This window comes from Cololabis saira, chromosome 24 (genome assembly GCF_033807715.1).
Source record: "Cololabis saira isolate AMF1-May2022 chromosome 24, fColSai1.1, whole genome shotgun sequence".
Taxonomy (NCBI): Eukaryota; Metazoa; Chordata; class Actinopteri; order Beloniformes; family Belonidae; genus Cololabis; species Cololabis saira.
This window is the reverse complement of record NC_084610.1, coordinates 18,172,051-18,188,981: the sequence shown is the minus strand read 5'-3', so window position 1 is coordinate 18,188,981 and position 16,931 is coordinate 18,172,051.

Genomic DNA, 16,931 nt, shown 5'->3' with positions numbered 1-16,931 from the left:
GTGTCATTGGACTTGCCCCGTGCGCGGTGTCGCAGGCGCCCCGTGCAAGCTGGAAATGCCTGGAAATGCCTCAAACGTGCATGCAAGTTGTGGATTTGGCTTTTTTTTTTTTTTTTTTTTTTTTTTTTAGCTGATGTCCAAACTGTGAAACGCGCAAGAGGACGGACGCAGCTTCCAGCGGCGCAGGTGCGCTCCTGCACGCTCCTGCACGCTCTTGCACGCTCCTGCACGCTCCTTTACCCCCGAAATGCAAAAAGAAAATACAAGTCAATCAGTTTTTCTGCAGCAGATCTCGCTCACGCATCGTTTAGAACCCGGGGAACTTCTCTTCTCCAAATGACGGGGTTTTATTCCCGTCCTGCGCGTCTGACTGCAGACGCAGCGGATCCCCTGCACTCCCCCTTCCTCCTTACCTGGATTTTTGTTCCTCTTTTCTATAGCGACAGGTTGACCTCTCACTTGGGGGTGGTGGTGGAAGGGTTTTTTTTTTAGGGTCTCATCGATCCCGAGGAAAGCGGCTCTGCAGACGGACGGAGGTTAAGCCTGGCTGCGTGCGCGCTGAAGCCATCCCGAGTGGACGCAGGGAACACTGACCGCGGCCACTGCCATGTTGGAATTTCACCAACCCCTAGAACAGCTGCCTCTCAGACTGACCAGCAACTGCTGGCCAGTGCGCATGCGCCCCTGGGGAGAGAGAGAGAGGGAGAGAGAGAGAGAGGGAGAGAGAGGGGGGAGCGCATTTCCAATTACCGCCTATGAGGTTATTATGAGCAACTAGTTGTCTGGCAAGATGGCCAGCGGGGATGAAAGAGAAGGATGGAAAAGCCAAAAAATAAAAAGAACAGAAAAAAAACAACCCGAAATGTCACTTTTAATCATAATAACTATCTAATCTAATAACAATAACAAGATGTGCAATACCATACGTGTGTCTACCTCACACACATCTTACCTGCTTTTTTGCACTTTTTCTCTCTCTCTCTGTATATACTGTTTATACCTCGTAATTATATATTTTTTTTTACTTTTTTACTTTTTTTTACCCCTCCCCTGCATGTGTGTGTTAAGTGTACTGCTGCTAAACAAAGTGAGTTTCCCCATTAAGGGAGAAATAAAGGATTATCTTATCTTATCTTATCTTAATCATCTGAACTGATCAAATATTAAAGATCAGGTTGATTTTTACTGTTTTTTCTTTATGCATATTAAGTGCACCCCTGGTTCCTTCAAGGTTTTGAGCTCATAAAGAGTAAAGTTGGATCAGTTAAAAAGTTATTTAGCTAAAACACTCACCTCTCAACCCGAAATGTGTCCTGCAGAAGCGCAAGACGCGTCGGAGATGCTGCGCAAAATTTCCCCGAGATAATTATAGCGGGCGATGTGGAATTAGCAATTGAAGCTCTAATTAGAATGGAAATGTCCCAGTTAGTGTCTTATCAAAGCATCAGCAGGGAGACCAGGGTTTAAACAAGATATCAAAGATGGGAGAGCTGTCAGCTCATTGGTTCCAGTAACACCCATCAAGTTGATGGCGCAGGCGCATGGAGATTAAAAAAAAAAAAAAACCACTTAGTATTGTGAAATTTAAGGTGAGGTTAAAGAAAGAGAGGAAACAATAGATTTGAAAAAAAAAACTGGGTCAGCTGTATCCATGCTGAGGTCAGCAGGCAAAGACATTTCTCAGTGATGTCCTTGAATTAGCAGCAGTGTCTTCCCTCCTTCCTTCTTTCCTTCCTCCCTTTCTTCCCTCCTCCAGCCTGGGACTTTTGTTCATGCAGCCTTAAGATACATCTTCTGCTTAGTTTTTTAGTTTTTTTTTTGTATTCCAGCCAAATCTAAAAAAAATGCCAATCATCTAAAGCATTTATTTGTAATTTAAAATGAAAGAAAACAATTCATGGCTTTTCCTCGTTGCATGAAGGCCTGTTATTTTTCAAGGCTGAGCTAAATATTGGACTCAGATATAAATGTTTGTTAGTTATTTTGACTAAAAACATGAAAGAGCACAGAATATAAGGACATTTTCAACTGATTGTCAATATATTTCTTCAAACACACTTGAGACGATTAACCAGACACCTGACGTTTCTAGCAACAACTTCACATTCTTCATGACATTTTACAGAAACTTGGCCCGTGACGGTCCAAGTTTGTGAAATGTGACTAGTTAACAAATGGTAAGTCTGACAGGACACTTTTTAAAAGCAGCGATGCAGTTTTGAAGGTTTCTTAAGTAGCCAACATCAAGGTGGGGATGCTACCTGCTCTGCTCGCTCTCTTTTACCACCAGGGTGTTGAGTGGGTGGAGTAAAAAATATCTGATTCAGATTCGGACAACTTTATTCACCCAAAGACGTGCAGTTTATTTTCATCTTATCCCAAAAAAACGACATATTTGGACAAATAATGAGTTGCAACAGACCTGTTATTTTTCAAGGCTGAGCTAGCAAGACGATTCATTTTACTTGGATGGAAATCTTCTGCAGCTCCTACTAATGTCTCTTGGATCAAATCTATCTTAAACTGTATAAAGTTGGAAAAAATAAGGTGCACATTGAATGGGAGCACGGACAAATTATACACTACCCTTTTTTCTCTCATATACTGTATAAGAGGCTTGATTTCCCAGCGGTTCCAGAGTGATGTTATTTCTCCTAGTTGTGTGACTTGTTTCCACCCTGCTGGATGGATGTGAAGATAAGACACAGTCTAGTTAGAAACACGAGGAGCGTTTATACGGCGAATAGTCTGGTTATGAGGATTTCACTGTATTATCTGCTCCATCTGGATGTAACTTTTTTGTGTGCGTTTCTTTGTTTCAGGACTTTCTTTGTTAATGTCCTTCACCTATGCATTATAATTCATAAGTGCATTCATACTGTTAATGTTTGTCGTGCCAAAAAACTTTATTCACCCCAAGAAGTGCAGTTTATTTTCATCTTATCCCCAAAAAACAACACATTTGGACAAATAATGAGTTGCAACAGGCTTTGGTTTGGGCCGCGCCCCACAACCACTGCAGTCTGTGCCAGTCTGCCATGAAAGTGGAGATCTTTCCTCTCTAATAATAATAATATTAATATTAATATTAATAATAATAATAATAATAATAATAATAATACATTTTATTTATAGAGCACTTTTAAAAGATCTCAAAGACGCTTGTAATAGTATGCAGGTACCACATCACATGCGTGCTCTTTTTCCTCTGGTGACCACATCTTTCTTTTTTTTTAACAATATCTTTATTGATTTTTTTATTCACACACACAGGATATTATTATAAAAGACATTTCACAACAACTTTTGACTTAACAACATTAACTTAACTTTTGACTCTCTTTTCATCTCTCTTCTTATAAGGTCAAAAATTAGTACAAAGTAGCATATGACAGTATTGTAAGTACAGTCCAATGGTACCTGTAGCAAATTAAAGATGTACATAAACAAAACTTACACATAAACAAAAATTACACTTTTGCTGTCGCCCTCCAAGAAGAAACGTATAGAAACGTAATTCTTGCCATTGACCCGGTCTTTGTACGTTTTGACCGTATAGAAACGTAATTCTCATCAGTTGTGTGAAATAAGACCTGGAAACAGCATCGTGGATTAAAATTGTTGTTTGTTTCTTCGAATCCAGAAGTTATAGATCATAGAAAGAAATGTAATTTCAAACATCAGTATGCAAGGACCACTCTCAAGCAGATGTGTATATCGGTTGTGGGAGTAAAACTGTGGAACTCTCTACAGAATGATTTAAAGGAATGTACAAATTTACTTAGGTTCAAAAAAATGTATAAATATAAAATATTTAAGTTATATGATCATGAATAGGCTGGGACTTAAACAGTACTATTGATATATGTGGTTGGTTTCTATTTAAGTGTATATTTTATTGTAAATATTGGTTACATTGAGTGTTCTTTTTGTTTTGGTATTGAATAAGGGGCAGGTAAAGTAAGACTTGTCTTCATCCTGCTCCTTTTCGGTCATGGGTGTGTAGATTGAAGTGTACAAATGTACTACTGTAATATTGTCAAACTATGCACCACCAGGCACGAAATAAATAAAGAAATAAATGAATTGTCAAATTGGTTTAATTCACTGTACGAATTGGTACAGATTACTTTTGTAATACTGTATTTGACCCAGTCTTTGTACGTTGTACGTAATTCTTGCCATTGTAAGAATGAGATGTACCTGCTGGACTCTACTGCGCTTAACTTTTAACAACTTGTGCTTTTTATTATTTTACCTCTTTTCTTATCATTTTATTTCAATTTCTTTGTTATTTATATTAATTGTGTCTTGCCGCTCAATGTTGATGTAAAGCACTTTGAATTACCTTGTGTTGAATTGTGCTATACAAATAAACTTCCCTTGCCTCCAAGACCCTTCCCCTCCCGGGGTTCACCACTACTTTGATATTACGGTATCCCGCCCTGCATTTTCCTCCCGTAGAAGCTCCCCTATATCTCCTTTTTTAATGAATTGATTAAACGGTTTCCAGATTTCCCCGTACATCCCGAGTTTGTTTTTTAATGTATCTCTCCATTGACATACATTGTACCATAACCTTGATCCAAGCACCAATTGTAGGTGTTTTCTTCCAGTTAAGAGCAATAATCTTTTTTTTTGCCTGCAATGGTGTCCACGTCTGAGGTGGAAGGTGCCACTCGAGTGTGTTTCCTATGCAGCGTTGCTGTAAAAGGCTCCCACACAGGTGTGGAAGATCCTGGACGGGAATATTTGCGTGCTTTAGATGGTGTGACATGTGGATGTGTGTGTGAGGGGTGAAGGGAGGGCTGGATGGATTTTACAGTAACATAAATCTAAATAGATTTTAACTCATTAGCCATTGGAGAGGTAATGATGTAAGTCTGCCACTAATGAGCTTAAGCTCTTAATTGAATAGGAGGGGGGTAAAAGAACACACACACACACACACACACACACACACACACTGATACGTGTAGATACAATCCCGCCCCCTCTTTTGGGTGGCTGTATTTCTTCTTTTTTTCCTTCTACTTTCCCTCTCCCCCTTTCTCTCTGGGGTCATAAAAGAGCTTGGGGTGGGGTGTGTGTGTGTGTGTGTGTGTGTGCGTGTGCGTGTGCGTGTGCGTGTGTGTGTGTGTGTCACATGGCTGCCCAGATTTGAAACTTTCGGTGCCCGCCCCCTCCACACATGTCAACGGCAGCTCAAAGAAAGAAACAAATACAATCTCATATTTATTAGTTTAGTTTAGTTTATTTGTTCGCACATATTAAAAACAATACAAAAATAGTGACAATACAATAATTAGTGCAGTGCAGGTGAGAACAAATCTCATATTTATGAAATTTAAATGCAACAAAAGGCATTTAGAGCAGGGGTCTTCAACCTTATTTAGCCCAGGGCCCCCTTGGATGAGAGAAAAACAGAGCAGGGAACCCCGCTTGTAATTACTATTTTTTCCCTTTTTTTAATGTGTCAAGTTTTAAGCCTGGCTTATAATAACTTTTGAATGTGTTTTATTCTGCTTATATCACCTTATTAACCAATTCCTGACTGGGTTATTAGCCTAGCCTAGGTTAGCACCGTCAGATGTGGAAGGAGTAAGGTTAGGCCGAGCTGTAACGTTACAATCTGCAGCTTTAGGCTTCGTTATTGTCACAAATTTATCCATCAGGTCTAACTAGCGTTAAATATGAAATAGCCAAGTCAATTTCGCAACAAATTTTCTTTTCTTAAACAGCTAGCTAGCTTGTTTTTCCGCTCTAAAGTTGACATTGGTCACATGACTCACGTCATGGGAATCATTTATGTAGAGTTGTAGACTAAATAGTTATTGTCAAAAGTAGATTATTATCGCCAGAGCCGACTGGGAGATTTGCGAGGCCCTGTGCGGAATGGCCGGGGGGGGCCCTCGCGCGCTCGCTACGCTCACGCGCGCAAAATCTTGGGGTTTTTCGGGTCGGATTGGGTGTCTATATGCGCAATTTTAACTCTCCAATTAGCAAAATACTGGATACCTTCCCCTGCCTCATCATCATCTCGAGTGCCTCGACGCGGGGCCCCGCGGCTGCTTGAGACCCGGTCGGATCGGTGATTTTTGTAACAAATTTATCTAACGAGGCTTTCAGAGAGGCATTAAACTCTTCCATTTTCTTTAGTTTTTTTCTTTTTTCATCCCCTGATGGAAATTTCCTGAATTTATATCGTTCTCTCGACATTGTGTGACAGTTTGTTCCAACTCCACCGTCTGGATCAGAGCACCTTGTGTCTGCGCTTGGTCTGATCAGTTGTGTTGAACAACAGACACGCGCATCATTATATATTGATATGCACAGACTAGTACACATTTAGGTCTATAATGGAACGTGACTGTTGATATTTATAAGGGAAAAAACGAAAAAAAAAAACGAAAAAAAAAACAAAAATTGAAAAAAATTAAAAAAAAAAAAAACGGCCCATAGCGCGAGGCCCCTTGGGGCGCGAGGCCCCGTGCGGTCGCACGGTTCGCACACCCCTTGCGGCGGCCCTGATTATCGCCTGAGTTTTCTCAATCATATTACCTTTATTTCATTTTAAGTTGGAGGACCCCCTGCAGAACCTCATAGCGGTTGAAGACCCCTGATTTAGAGTGAAACAAAGCTCCTGATCCCCGAACATGACGCTAATCAAACGTCCTTATTCCTTATAAGAGGAAGAACATGCGACGAGACCCATCACTTTGATGTGAGCTTCTCTTATTTCTTACTTTTCCTCTTCATCTTTTTTTTCTTCTTCATCTTCCAAATAATTATCAGCACTTAACCTGCCGCGTCTGGCACGACGAAAAAGTGCCAGCATCCATTTGGAGGAAGTCAAACGCTTATAGGATAAAATGTCTATTCCCTGCCTTCCCTATGAAATGGACTGTTGCTCCCCTGGTAATACACGCAATGAAAATGATGATATCCAATTTCATAGCGTCTTCTATCAAATATACCCTGATGTAAACAAAGCCCTGGTGAATGGGGGGACAATGGAGGAGGAATCTCAAAGCCAGGAAATCCACGGGGAGGAAGCGGCAGAGATTACAAAAGCCCAGACAGTGTTTCCAGTGGCTCAGATAAAGAAGAGAGAGGGAATAATGTAGGAAAATAGAAAAAGGGATGAGTCGTCTGCGCTCAGAGGCTCGAGTGTGGCCAATCCTCTTTTATGAGCCCAGACTAGTGCCCTGATGGGACACGGCGTAGATTTGAGCAGAGCCTATTGAGCATAAGCTGCTAAATTTGGCAATAAAAGGAATGTGATTTACTGTAAGCTCCAGTGGGCCAAGAGCAACGCAGCCACCGGCCTGAAAACAGACACACACACACACACCTGAGAGCAGGAAAACACACACACACACACACACACACTAACAATAACTCACTCACTCTGTTACTGTCTCCTGCTCTCTCCCCCATTTTCCCTGACACCGGTGTGAACGGCTGGCCGGCTCGGCCTCTCTCTCAGCCTCTCTCTCAGCCTCTCTCTCAGCCTCTCTCTCAGCCTCACACACACTCGCTCCGCCACTCATGCGGCTCAGCGCCACTGACTTTGACAAATAACCAGGAAGTCCCGGCGTTGGCTTAAAAACTCCAACTTGTTCAGTTGCAATTCTGCATTTGTCCTGCTTTAATGGCCACGGAAGTGGCTTTGGAGGTAATCTGTCAGTGATTGATTAGAGTAGGGGCTAAATCCCTCTGCCTGCTGAACACGTTGGGAGGCTGCAGACACCGCCTGCTGCCGTACGGTTGCAAAGGCAGAGTGAGACGCAGCGAGACCGGAGCATATCTGTGCATCCACTGGAAGTTCCCTTGCACTGATAAGAACTAAAGCCATAATTCCAGCTGGAAACTCCACCTGTCCAGGTCCAAAACATCCTTTATATACCTATACAGCTATGTATATGTGTATGTATGCACGTGTGTATATATATATATATATATATATATATATATATATACACATACATACATACAGGTATGTGTATGATTATATGTATGTATGGGTATATGTTTATGTGTATGTAAATGTATATGTGTGTATGTAGATATATATAGATATAGAGCAGATATAGTTAATATAGAGATAGTACGGTGTAAATAAGTATATTTATATAAATTCAATTCAATTCAAATCACTTTATTTATCCCCTAGGGGCAATTTAAAAGGCATGACAGCAGCTTAAGGACATACAAACAAACACACAATTGCACATAACAGATATTCAACATTTAAAATACGTGTGTTTTAAAGGTATTGTGACATGAAAAACACATTTTTCTTGATTTTTTGTGTTTTGTTGGGTGTCTTGACATCAATTACACCCAAAAAACTGGGCTGGGCTGGAGGAGGTTTGGAGGAGGAGCGGCGCAATGATTGACAGGAAAGGGGGAAAAGGAAGCGTTTTTCACGGCGCAAAAAAACACTGTCATAAAAAGCCAGGAATGGAGTACTAGAGTGAAGTTTTTCTTGTTACACTCTTTTAGACACATTTGAGGGATGTTGGCCAAGACTTTTAATAGTGTTAAAAGCATGTTAAAAATGATGTCACAATACCTTTAAAGTGCACTTAGATTTCTGGGGTCTAGATAGAATAGAATAGAATATACTTTATTGTCAGTGTACCTGGGTACAGTGAGATTTAAAGCAGCATCACCTCTCCAGTGCAAGACAAATAAGAAACAATAGTGCAAACAATAAGAAATATAACAATATAAGAGATATAAATAATGTAAAAAATATAAAAAAGGTTAAGGTGCATTTGAATAATGAAGACCTGAGATTGTATTTACAGATGAAAGTATATACACATGTAGTGGAATATTGCACAGAGTCCGGGAGAAGTATTGCACGGTAACTAAAAATGGTTAAGATGAGTAAAAAAGAAACAATAAATAGATTGATGATAAAATAGATTAAGATGCTGAGTTTAGCTGGACAGCTCTAGGGCCAAAGGATGATTCCTCATCTGCATCCTGCAGCCTTATATGGGCATGTGTGTACAAATATATAGAAATATTCAACTATGTGTATGTATGTATAGATAAGTGTGTGAGTATAATTATAGTATAGTTAGTTATTATAAATACGTGTTAATAAATGATTAGTGAATGGGGGTAGGATTAAATAAGTTTACACTTCTTCCTACTCCTTTTTGCACATGTAAATTAAAATATTAAGTGTTAAAGTATGAAATTCTTTGTATTTTTTTGTTTGCTTTGTTTTGTTTTCTTATTTTCTCTTTTAATTGTTGTCTTTTACATGTAAAAAATCAAATCAAATCAATCAAAATACGTGTGTGTGGAACGCTGTAGTCTTTCAACTTCCTTGTTTATTCCCATTTATTTCCATATATTTTGATCAATTCCCATGAAAAGTTTATAGTTTCAAAAAACTGCCAGGACCGTGCGACCCGTGATTTATTTCTTTTAAGGGTTTTAAGGAAGTGGTAGTGCAGAACATAAGAGCACAGCAATGCAAGAGATGTTTTCAGAAGCCCACAGGTCTCCAGAGGGAAATACTTAGCATCACAATATTTATGTTTAAAACCCAGACCTTCAATATTTATTATAAACTACAGTACATCCACAGACCTGTACTGTGTGAGAGTCTGACATAAGGGAGGAAAGATTTATATCTCCTGATTCAGGCTTAAGCCCAGTTAAGCGCTAGATTTGATGATACCAAGAATGCTCAATATAAGTTAAAAGAAAAGTCTTCCGGTGGAGAACATTTCCTTACAGTAAATCCTTTAATGCTGCCCTTTTAGAGAAATACTTGCATGCAAACAGTTCGACAGTCTTCATCTGGGACCACGAGGCCGACTAATGACACCTAATGCACTGATGAAATGAAGTATCACCAGAAGGAAACATTAGCAAGGTGAGCTGCGAGTGCTAATACGATCGCTGTGCGTTCATAAATAACAGTTTCCCCCCTGGATACTCATTTCTTTCTATTTGCAGTTAAAAGCCCATATTGTGCTCTTTTATGGCTTTGCAGATTAAATCAATTGTTCTATTTTTCATGCTGCAGATGAATCAACCACTGACAATTACATCTCCAGTGATGTCATCATCACTTGAATGTTGCACGTAAAGCTGCGCCGTCTGCTGTAATCACAATAAAACATTCATGCAATTCATTTCAATTTATGGGACATATTCACACATTTAAAAGGATCTGCAATATTACTGTCCGAGGTGTAATTAGCGGTGACTTTTTCCTTCCTTTCTTTTATAAAAAAGTCCTTTTGCCCATCATGTGCATGCTCCGACTATGAAAATGTTCAGCATGAATCTTAATATCACTTAAGAGATAATTATTCTGCTCACCACAAAAACTGACTAACAAAATAGGATTCAATCAGAGCCTCTGCATAATGACAGTCATTATGAAAATAATGAACAAAAAAGTAATAATGACATCCCTGTCTGCGCTCGTGGCTCTTTTTCTCACACATCTCCATGGTGATTTGAGTTCTTCTTTTTTTTCCCCATAACTCTGTGTTCTGGCTGGACCGCGGTCACTTTAATCACACTGTTTATGGTAAACCAGGCGTAGTGTGCTCTCTCTGTGCGTGGACTCATTTAATTAACCACTTGAGAGGTGTAGCCGAGCCAACAGCGGTCCGGCGTTGTGTCGTGCGGCGGGGAGAGCAGGGTTATTGTTGCTGACCGGTCCGGCTCTGAAAAGTGCGCCGCACCTCTCTCTGCTGGCTCACTGAAATGAGACCAATCCCCCTCCGGGCAGGAATATACCTTTTCTACCACTGATGCAAATTGACGTCTGACAATCAAGAATAATATAATTATCTAAAGGGAAAAAAACATGCTGGGATGAAATGTGAAATCCCTGGCTGCCTGATCCGTGCAAGCCTCAATTGAGGGAATAAAATGTGGATAATATTGGCCACGGTTACATTATGTTTTTTAATTCTGAATTAATTATTCCCAATTAAATAATTCCGAATTAAACTATTTTCCTTCGAGTTTACATGGAAATAGTAATTCCGAATTGAGGTTTACATGGAAAACACATTTGATCGGCTTTGTCCAATTCCTCTACAGGTCTGGGGGTTGGGAAGGTTCTGATTGGATAGGGGGACGGATCGGAAGTTACATCTACCGGAAGAAAAACAAACTTAGCTGCTACAACTTTGAAAAGCTCACAATTTTTATGTTTCCTGTTTCCATCTGTTCTTTTAATTATTTCCAGTTCCTCCAAGCTATTTATTAAATAAATGGTCTCTGCTCTTGGCCACCATTTACTGCGTGCTGCCATCTTGAAACTTTGTTTTGAAAACAAGCCCAGCGCGGAATATAAGCGTCACCGCGACAGACGGGCGAGGGAACGAGCAGCGCAGAGAGATCGGAATTAATTCAAAGCGATTATCTGTCCCCGAAAACTGCAGAGTGAGTATGTAGGTGAGTGAGCAGGTGTGTATGTCTGTGTAGCTTTGTGTGTGTGCAAAGTGAAAACAAGGCTTTACCTGAACTGTAACTATAGTGGAGGACAGCAAACGCAACCCCGCTACCCGAGAAACCAGAATAAACCCAAAACCGGGCCACCAGCCGCCCCATGGAGGGCCAGAAGAGGGCGGGAGGAAACCCCCCATGGAGAAATTTGACAACAACGCGGTTCTGTGGCACCTGTGCAGACGCGTCCACAGGGAAAGTGTCTGTTAACTGAAAACCTTCATTGCTTAATGCCAAAATACCTTTTAGGTGTTTCTGAGAAGGAATGACACCTTTACTGCCTTTTTTGGCGCTTTTCCACTAGTACCTACTCAGCTCTACTCGACTCACCTCGGTTTGGTTCTTTTCCACCAGGGGTCTAACGTGCCGAGTAGATACTTTTTCTGTATCTATTCTGCCGAGGTTCTAAGCGGCTGAGTCGGCTGTATCTGACATCATCACACTACAGGCCACCGATTGGTCGGGGGGTTGAAGTCAGACGTCTGAGTCAGGAGGAGGAAATCAGAGAAAGAGCGACTCTGACAGCTTCTTGTTCATTTTATTCAACAGGCAATGGCAGCGCCAAAAGTCTGTTTCATGGTCCAACTCTGAGGTGCAGATGTTCATAAACCTGGTGCTGAGGAGAGAATTAAAAAGGGATCTAGACGGGCGATAAGGAACGACAAGATCCACCAGGAACTCTGTCACTTCATAGCTGCTCAGCTACCAACGGACTTTTCAGCAGTGCGAGACAAACAAACAAATTAAAAAGCGTTGCTGCTTGAAGCTTCTCTCACTCTCATTTTTTAACTTGATATCAAACACAAGCCACAGAGCCAGCAGCACTTATATCATCTGTCTTTTTGTCTTCTTCGTTTAGATACACAATCAAATACGTCACAGCAGCTTCGCTCCAACCTCCTACTTCTGATCTGGGTGTTGAAAAGAAAACGAGGGTAAGGCGAGTTGAGTCGGGCTGAGTAGGTACTAGGAATGGGCGATATTTTACCGTTCACGATAAACCGTCAAAAAAATTCCTCACGGTAAGAATTTGTCATCTCGCGGTAAAAATGATAAATTCCCGTTGATGACGTTTTTGTGTAAAGCTGATTTTTGGAAGGAAGGAAGGAAGGAAGGAAGGAAGGAAGGAAGGAAGGAAGGAAGGAAGGAAGGAAGGAAGGAAGGAACAAAAGAGGAAGGGAAGAAGGAAGGAGAGAGCAGGAGGAAAGAAGGAAGGAAGGGAAAAAAGAAGGAAAGAAGGAAGGAAGGAAGGAAGGAAGGAAGGAAGGAAGGAAGGAAGGAAGGAAGGAAGGGAGAAAACAAGGAAGGAAGGAAGGAAGGAAGGAAGGAAGGAAGGAAGGAAGGAAGGAAGGAAGGAAGGAAGGAAGGAAGGAAGGAAGGAAGGAAGGAAGAAAGAAAACAAGGAAAGAAGGAAGGAAGGGAAAAAAGAAGGAAGGAAGGAAGGAAGGGAGAAAACAAGGAAAGAAGGAAGGAAGGAAGGAAGGAAGGAAGGAAGGAAGGAAGGAAGGAAGGAAGGAAGGAAGGAAGGAAGGAAGGAAGGAAGGAAGGAAGGAAGGAAACAAGGAAACAAGGAAAGGAGGAAGGATGGGAGAAAAGAGGAAGGGAAGAAGGAAGGAGAGAGCAGGAGGAAGGAAGGAAGGAAGAAAGAAAGAAAGAAAGAAAGAAAGAAAGAAAGAAAGAAAGAAAGAAAGAAAGAAAGAAAGAAAGAAAGAAAGAAAGAAAGAAAGAAAGAAAGAAAGAAAGAAAGAAAGATAAATTCCCGTTGATGACGTTTTTGTGTAACAAACATGGCGGATCTGAGAGTGAGATAGATTTATATTTACAAAGGTGGAGTTGAATTGGTATTTTTTTTATCGTCATTTTTATCGTTATCGGGATAAATGCCAGAAATCATCGTGATAAATGTTTTAGTCCATACCGCCCATCCCTAGTAGGTACTAGTGGAAAAGCGCCATTTCTGGATTGTGTCGTAGCCCAGAAATTCAAATATGGATGTAGGTTAAGACATGAACCTCTTCTTTTCCGGGCTCTCATTTGCATGAGTGAGGACTTCTCCCAGCCGGCGCACGTGACGCGGGCCGGCTGTGTGTGCTGGACCGTGTCCTTGAGGTTTACTCTTTTGATTCAATAGTGCTCCACATGGACGGACTCAATCAGATACCTCAGAGCCAGTGAAGGGTGATGTGCAGCCGAGCTGAAGTTACACTAAAGCAGCTCTCCATGAACAGTAAAAAAAAAGACGGCCTTGATCTCAGACAATGTTTACACGTAAAGACCCGGCAGAGACCTGAATTTTAATCAAGTAAACAAAGTGATTTTTACTCGCTGTGGCCACAGTTACTTATGTTGGCATTACATGGCACTGAACAAGTAACACATTGATCTGCAGTTTTCTACTTCGTTGCAAAATGTCTGCAGATGAAAAATCAACTTTACACTTTAAATCATTCCTGTGGCTTTCAGTTTATTCTGAAGAGCTTCTGTATGTCGACATATGGAGTGAAACTGTGGAACAGCCTGAGCATGGAGCTAAAACAAAGTCAAAACATATCACACTTTAAAAAAAGATACAAAGAAACATTCTATTCAAAATACAGATGCGAATAAACATGTAGATTTATTAATAAATGTAGATATATAGATGTATATTAAGGATATATATATATGTTATATGTAGGTATGTATATGGATATATTGAGTTGTATTATACGTACAGTATTTGTGTATCTATATCTCTATTAATATATATTGATTTATAGTTATATGTAGATAGGTCGATATATTTATAGTAATTTTCTATGTATCTAATTGGAGGTAAATATATGAACCAGTAAATATAGAATATCTAATCTTATATACCGTATTTTCTGGACTATAAGCTGCACCTGCATACAAGCTGCATCCGCTCTATTTAAAAAAAAGATATGCAAGCCGCAGATATTTATGTTGTTAGATTAGATATTTACTACATGTAGAGAACCATTTTGAACTGTAAATGATGTACATGTTTGTACGTAAATAGATCCTTTCCTAACAGTGTCTTTTAACACGGCAGCAACTTTGCTGATTAAAACGGGACAGAACCAAGAGAAAATAACCAGTATTTATTTATCTATTTATCTGTTTGAAATCTGCTTCTACCTACTTCTATCTGCTAAAGAAGAAGTAGCGTATTCTTCTTTGCATTTATTTAGTTTTAGTTTTGATTTTAATTCCGGTTAGAGCGCCCCCGAGTGGTGGAAGAAAAATCCACAGAATAGCCGCACCTTTGTATAAGCTGCATGGTTCAAAACCTATGAAAAAAGTAGCGGCTTAAAGTCCAGAAAATACGGTAGTTATTCGAGTATATTGTTATACCATTGCTGTCTATTGTTCTCTATTATATTGTAGTATTATAGTAAAGTAATGATAATGTAATACTATGCATTATAATTACTTCTATTATTACATACATACATAGTAGCACAACTGAATGCTGGGTGTTTGTTTTGTTTTCTTTTGTTTGCCTTGATTTGTTTGATTTTGACTATATTTATATACAGTATACATAAAATTGAGTATTATATCACTGTATAGAACAGTTATTAAAGTAGGGATGTGTGTTTTATAAGTAAGCTTATTGAAACTCTTGCTATATGTAAGAATGTATGTAAGATTCAGGGGTAAGACTCGACAAGTGGTTACTTCAATCCTACTCCGTTTCGAGCATGTTGGAACCGTAAGGTCTGCCCAAGTGCTGTACAAATATACATATATAAATATATATTTGTATTGTGTTTTTTTTACTTTTTTGTACTCTTTTTTTTTTATCTTGCATGTTCGAAATCTTCAAATCAAATCAAAATTCTCATTTACCAATTTAAAAGCCCGATAGGTGCATTTAGATCATCAAATTTGCATCTGCATCTGAAAATCCCATGCAGCTGCATTTAGTTCACGTCTTTGGCCAAACAACTGGAAATGGCCGAGAGGTTTGTACCCCTGGAAGCCATTACTCCCTGAATACCTTGAAGATAATGAAACTGGGCCGGAGCAGAGCGGAGATGGAAAACTGTGCTGTTGGAGTGCGCCGAGCCGTGACAAATTTCTGTTTGAACCCATAACACCGGGCCCATGTGACAAATGATAGCAAACACAGAGCCTGAGCTGTGTGAGGAAGCTCATAGTCGGCTGGACTCAAACTGACCCCCCCTAGCCCCAATTCACATCCCAAAAGGTGCTTTTTTATTTATTTTTCCTACATTGAGGTTTTCACTGCTCGTGTCTGCCATTACTTCCCCTTTTCAGAATTTCTTTGTAGTTTTTGCAACCCATCAAATATGGGAACCATCATGGATAATTTCACTCCATCTCAACCTGATGTATTTTAAGAGGGTTTTTTTCTTTTTTTCAAGGCTGAAACGCATAAAGCATCTTTTTACCAACAGCAAACAAGAGGAACGTCTTTTTCTAAAACACTCCACGTCTTAATCTGCCGTTAGTGGTGTTTTGGAGTTCTTGACAGGAACCAGAATCACTGAAGTCAAGCTTCACAAATGTAATTAAAGTGGTTGGATACAGATTCAGGGCCGGCAGGTTGCCCTGGACGGATACAATTCCCCGAGATCCATAACGTGAAGGGCCAGATGGTTTGTTCCATGGAACCATCTGGGAAGTCTTCCGTGAAAAATGTCTGCAGAAGGGCAGACATTTTCAAAGAAAAAAAAAATACTTGGCAGTTGATAGGATGAACCATCTGTCCATCACCGTCCACCACCTAGTGGAGTCAGCTAAAAAAACAAACATTAATTGCTGTTCTCTGTATGAAAACACGCTCAGCCGTGCTTAAATAAAACCTCTGCTTCAGTCTTCTGACTCGTTGTGGTCACTGCTCAAACCTGCTCCTGCTGGTGCCCAGCGCTAGCAGAACTGCAGACAGGACAGTTCAACACCCAGCGTCCTGTTCTACAGAGCCACGCTTTCGTGATGATAGAGTACCGTATTTTCTGCACTATAAAGGCTGAATTATGGTTCTGCGTTAAATTAATGCAGAGCCAACGCCGTAGGGTACGCGGCTACGCGGGAGTCTCTCCGTAGCCTGATGTGCACCTCCCAAAAAATGTAACTACGCGTCGAGGCGACGCAGAGCCAATGCAGACCGAGAGGAAAAAGTCAAAATTTCAAGAATAAAGTCAAAATTTCTCGACATTTTGACTTTTTTCTCAACATTTCGACTTTTTTCTCAACATTTCGACTTTTTTCTCGACATTTTGACTTTTTTCTCAACATTTCGACTTTTTTCTCAACATTTCGACTTTTTTCTCGACATTTTGACTTTTTTCTCAACATTTCGACTTTTTTCTCGACATTTCGACTTTTTTCTCAACATTTCGACTTTTTTCTGGACATTTTGACTTTTTTCTCGACATTTCGACTTTTTTCTCGACATTTTG